Raw genomic sequence first — 6189 nt, forward strand, 5'->3', positions numbered from 1 at the left:
AATACGGCACTTCAGCATTTTACCGAACGTCTGCTTAGAACCCAGCGCTGAATTATTCACTCACTTAATTCTCACAGCTACTCCACAAGGTCCACAGTAGAATTATCTCCATTTCACAAGTGACAAAACTGAGGCGAAAAGGTCAAACTAGTTGCCCAAGGTTACACAATTGGTAAGGAGCAGAGCAGCACCCAGTTTCCCAAGCAGTGTGATTCCAGCGCCCAAGCTCTTAACCGCTGTGCAACGCTGCTTCCAAACTGGTGGAACTGCTACTCTGAGTCAGAATCTTGACTCTCTCCTCCCGGTTCTGTCAGCCAAGCCCCCAGCAAAAGCCCCAGTCAAGCCTGTTTTTCCCCTTTGCAGGTCTTCTATTCATTCTTTGCCTTCTTGACGGTTACAGCCTGGGGCCACCATTTTACACCTCTTCCTTTGCCTTTTCTGCTTATAATTCCAGACTTCTCCTAGGAAAAATAATGGGAGCATGCTGCTAGCAACCAGTTTACTCACTGTTTTTTGTTTTTTGTGTTTTGTTTTTTTTAAGGAAGTGATGGGGTGAGTGTGGGGACTGTAGTTCTTTATATTTCCTAATATTTCTCCCTTTGCCTACCAGTAAACTGATCAGGCATCTGAGATCTCAACATTGTTGACTTGGTATTTCAAATTCCATACACTGAAATTCTAGTAGTGCATTTTAAGTAACTTTGAAATTAATCAGTTACTCAAAAACTTGCAAGAACTAAAGCTATCACCACACTGTTGGGCTTTACCAAACTGGTAAAAAGGTAAGAAAGAACTCCAAGTGCACGTGTAATTTACATTATTATCTTTTACCTGTCAGTGGATTCAACACGATTCATCTTTGTTAACAGGCGTGCATTCATTGGCTTCTCCACTATGCTTATTCAATAATTGTCATCATATACCTGTGTTACACACAAAATGCCTATTAGGTGGAAAGCACCTGTTACAGGAGTTTACAGTCTCACTGAGATGTGTTTAAAGCAATTGATTTCAGCGTGTATGAAAAATCTAGCACGTTAAGTTAAAAATAAATAAGTAAATACAACTGAGTTGATATACATCCAAGTCATTGCTTCATCCCTGCCATAAAAAGGTTCAAGTGGGGTAGTTTTACAGTAAGTTCTCAAACAGAAATAACAGGAAAATGGGATGATCAGGTGTGGCCCTAGCAGCCCCAATTCACGCTGTTCACCCTTCTGATACATAGCAAGGATGGGGGCGGTTATAGAATCTGCATCTGAACAACGGGATAGGAATAAGATATATTACAAATAGACTTATTCGGTAGGAATTAGTTGCTATTTGGGTTAGGATGCTTTGAAAAGTTAATCTAGTGGACAGAGCTCTGACTTGGAGTCAGTAGACACTTACGAGCTATGTCACATTAAGTTAACCCCAACACCTCTCTTGAGTGTGTTCTTCCTGAATTCAGAGTGGGGTAATAATGATATTGGCCTGATCTGCGTCACAGCATTGTTCTAAGTTTCAAAACAAAAAACGTCATGTGAAACTACCTTGTAAACCTGTAAAAAATATATATATAAATGTAATGCAATGTTTTCATTAATATCAGACTGATTGGCCATTAGAAGCTAGGGATTTAATCGTGAAGGATGTTACAAGTTAACCTGTAGCCCAAAATGTGAAGAATCAGAAAAAGCATTTGGAATACAATAGTACAATAAAAATCTAAAGAATGGGGAGATGTAACAGAGGTTCAAGGAATAAGAAAACAAGTCAAAACAAAATATTAGTGGTGAAGAGAATACAGAAAATGATGCTGGCTATTATGGGCTGAATTGTACCCCCCCCTCAAAATTCATATGTTGAAATCTTAACCCCTAGTATCTCAGAATGTAATGTTATTTGGAGATACATTATTTAAACAGGTAATTAAATTGAGGTCTTTGAGTGGCCCTTAATCACACATGACTGTTGTCCTCATAAGAAGAGGAGATTCGGACACACATGGGCATACACACTACCATGTAAGGACATAGTGGGAAGGCAGCCATCTGCAAGCCAAGGAAAGAGGCCTCAGAGGAAACCAAACCTGTTGACACCTCGATCTCGGACACATAGCCTCTGTGAGAAAATAAATTTCTGTGTACTGTTTATTGTTGTTTAAGCCATCCAGTCCATGGTACTTTGTTATGCCTGCTCTAACAAACTAATATAACGGTAAAAATTTAAATGCCAGATGGATATCCTCCGTATTAGTTACTGTTAATTGCTGCCTAACAAATTGCCACAAACCTGGTACTGGCCTAAAACTACACACATGTATTACCTCAGTTTCTGGGGGTCAGGAGTCCAGACATAGCTGAGCTGGGTGTGATGCTCAGAGTCTCACAAAGCTACAATCAAGGTGTCGGCCGGGCTACGTTCACACGTGGAGCTCAGAGTCTTCTTTCAAGCTCATTCAGGTGATTGTGGATTCAATTCCTCAGGGTTGTAGGACTGACACCCTGGGCACCTACAGGCTCTAGAGACTGCCCCTCTCCACAGTCAGCTTACAACAGGGCTGTTCGTTTCATCATGGTCAGCAGGAGAACTCTCTCCTCCAGAAGGGACTTTAATTATATCTTCAGAATCTCTTCACTGTTGTCATGTAAAGTAACCTAATCATCAGACTGGTCACCAAGCATATCCACAGGTCTCGACTACACTTAAAGGAGAAAGGAATGTACAGGGCGTGTACACTGGAGGGCAAGAATCTTGGAGGTCATCTTAGAATTCTGTCCACCATGTCCCCCAACAGTTTGACAAGACCAATTTAATTATATATTTATAGAAATTCAACAAGACAGAGATCGTGCAGGCAGATGTGGACATGCGTGTACACATGTACACACACCAAAGAGCACCCAGACCACAGCTGAGGCCTAGTCCCTCAGGAAGCATTTGCCAGCCTGCTGTGTGCCTAATAGATATGAAACCAAAGGGTTTCGATTGCATTAACTCTGATTAAAGAACAAATTGAAAAGTATTAGGACACCTTTTTTGACCTCTCTGCTCAATTTGCATTTCTTTGAAACACTCAGCTGGTCCATTATTGAATGGAACCGGTATTTATAGAGAGCCCACAGAGGGTCTGCTTAGCCCCTTACTCACTCCATAGAGTGAAATAAGGAACAGAATAAGGAGAAAGGTTTCTATTCCCCTGTGGCTCACAAAATAGTCTAGACAAGTCACCAAAACATATATATGGTGGGGTGGGGTGTGTGTTTAAATACAGAAATAAACACACACTTTCTAAGTGAAGAGAAACCAACATGTACTATCCTCTTAGTCAGATAAGTGAACTCTTAAATGGGCTTCAAGGAGAGGTCAAGATTGAGCTTGAAGCCAGGAAAGGATCTAAAGGATCTGTACAGATTTTCTTAACATCAAGGATGAAACTAGCCATAAAGTACACTAACCAGATTTTGTGTGCAGGACTCTGGGAAGATTCTAACCCTGCCCTCTTCTGTCAAAATTTCAGAGCTGACTTCTCAACACAGCTCCTATGCACTTCATTCTTACAGGAGCTCAAATCTGGAGGGTTAGAAATCAAAAATGTCCTGGGTACTCTGGTATCAAAGCGTTCTAAAAATAGAACTATAGGATGAGTGCAAAGGATACCATTGAGGCGTTTTAAGCGTAAGAGTGATAAGAGGCAATGTATGTTTGAGAGTCACCATGACTTCTCTGAGTTGGACAGGGGCAAAGGCAAAAGCAGGGAGACTGGTAAGAAGGCTGCAGTAGGCAGACAAGTGATGATGCAGCCTAGAATAGGGTGGTGGCAGTAGAGACAGAAAAAGAGGCAGATGGAACAGAGATATATTCAAGAGGATGACCCAGCAACTAGGAAGACCCATTCAACTAGATGAAAGATGATGTCATTTATTATCCTGGGAAAGACGGAAGCATCTAGGTTTTGGAGGAGGGTTTTTTTCTGGGGCGGGGGGTGGATTGCATTGCATCAAGAGTTCCATTTGAGACATGTTACCTTTGTCAGTGAGATATTCAAGAGGAGAGATCAAGCAGGCAGGAGTGCATGCATCAAGGGCTCAGAATAGATTCTCTGTGATGGAGAGGTCTCATTGGCAGGCTTCTATAGGAAATGGTACACAACTGTTGTCTGTCTCCCCACCAACTTGCTGAAACATGACTTACATAACAACCTGGATATATCTCAAAATAATTATTCTAAGTGAAAGATGCCACACAAAAAGGGGTGCATACCTTATGATTCCATTTATATAAAATTCTAGAAAATGAAAATGAATCTATAGCAATAGAAAGCAGATCATATTTATTGAATGTTTCCCATATGCAAGGCCATGCTACACTCTATGAGAGACACAAAGAAATATAAGATCTGGTCTCAAAATGTATAAAATCATTTTGAGGAGATATGTCAAAGCTCAGGTCACCACTATACCAAGCATGTGTGGTAAGTGTCATATGTGTGATACAAGCAATGGGAATTCATATAATCACTCTTTGTCATATCAGTAAATTGGAAATAAAGTCCCGACATCAGAAATTTGGTTAAATATATTATATGAGTATATAATTGAATACTCCACACTCTTTCAAAAACAATACATGATTTCATGTGTTGAAATGGAAAGATGTTTATGATAGGCTACAAAACGGTATTATGATTCTCCTCCCACAATAAACATATATGCATTCAGAGAAATAATTAGGAAACTATACAATAAGATAGTAACAGTGATTATCCTTTCATGTATAAGATTATGGGGGTTATTATATTCTTTTCCTTGTATGTACTTTCTGATTTTTCTGTACTGAGACTGGAAGAATAAAATAATGTAATTTTTTCTAATAAAGAGGAAAGGCTTTAGAGAAATTCTGATGCAGAGTCATGTTTTAGCCAAGTTATTTTCAAAATTTTTTTATTGAGGTTTAATTGACACATAACATTATATTAGTTTCAAGTATACAACATAAAACGAGTTGATATTTGCATACATTGGGAAATGGTCACCACAATAAGTCTAGTTAACATCAGTCACCATACATAGTTACAAAACTTATTTTTCTTTTTTTTTCTTGTGATGAGGACTTTTAAGATCTACTCTCTTAGCAATTTTCAAATATGCAGTACAATATTATTAACTATAGTCACCATGCTGTGCATTACATCCCCACGACTTATTTAGTTTATAACTCAAAGTTTGTACCTTTTGACCCCCTTCACCCACTTTGCCCCCCCCCAACCCCCTCCAGGCATGTCATTTCTAGATGGGACTATATCCACTAGAGATACAGAACTAGAGCAGGTAGTTAGAATACATTTCTAGAGAGATGGTAGTTAAAACAATGGAAATAATTAAGAAAACTCAGGGGAGCTTAGACTCACAGAAGACTTAGTTACCACAGGAGACACCAAAAGAATGGGGAGAAAAAGAGATCGCCTCCAAGTGAGAAACAAGAAAACATCAGAACCAATGGAGAGGTAGCTGTGCTAAACATGAGACAGTGAGGGGCACTTACTCTCACAGAGAGCATGGTAACACTCTCCAAGTAGAAGTTTGCAGAGCAAGTGTAGAATTTTAAAACTTACGATGCCTTTTAAAAAATTTACCGCAATATTACCATATAAAAATAGTGTCATCTTTCTCAAATGCAAATCTAAATATGTCACTTAGTTTCAAACTGCTTCTTCTTTGCACATTAGAACTCACAGAAATCAGGAGATGGGCTGGAAACGAACGCAAAGACCATTTTGTCTTGGCACTTGATTTCACTGATGAGAAAATTGAGGCCCAGAGAATTAAACTGATTTGCCCAGGGTCACATAACCAGTGACTTAAATATAGTTAAAATTTTTCAGCTGTTTGTGCTAAAGGGGAATGCAGGAGGCTTGGTAAATGAATCCTTAGATATTCCACTAATCTCACTTTGTCAACAGTTTCAAGGTCCTCCTTTCACAACCTTTTCCTTTCCTGTAACTCTGGCTGGCCTACTCTATCCCCCTTCTTTCCACCTTCCCCTTTCCTTTCTCCTAAACCTGTCTCTTTTGCACTAACTGCTTTATTTTGCCAGGACTTTGCCCATATGATCATCATAATAAGAATGCCCCCTTCTTGCCATCCTAGCAAATAGCTTCTGCTTTTACCAAACTCAGCTCAAGTGTCACTTTCCCTAAGAAGC

This window comes from Stenella coeruleoalba, assembly GCF_951394435.1.
Source record: "Stenella coeruleoalba genome assembly, chromosome: X".
Taxonomy (NCBI): Eukaryota; Metazoa; Chordata; class Mammalia; order Artiodactyla; family Delphinidae; genus Stenella; species Stenella coeruleoalba.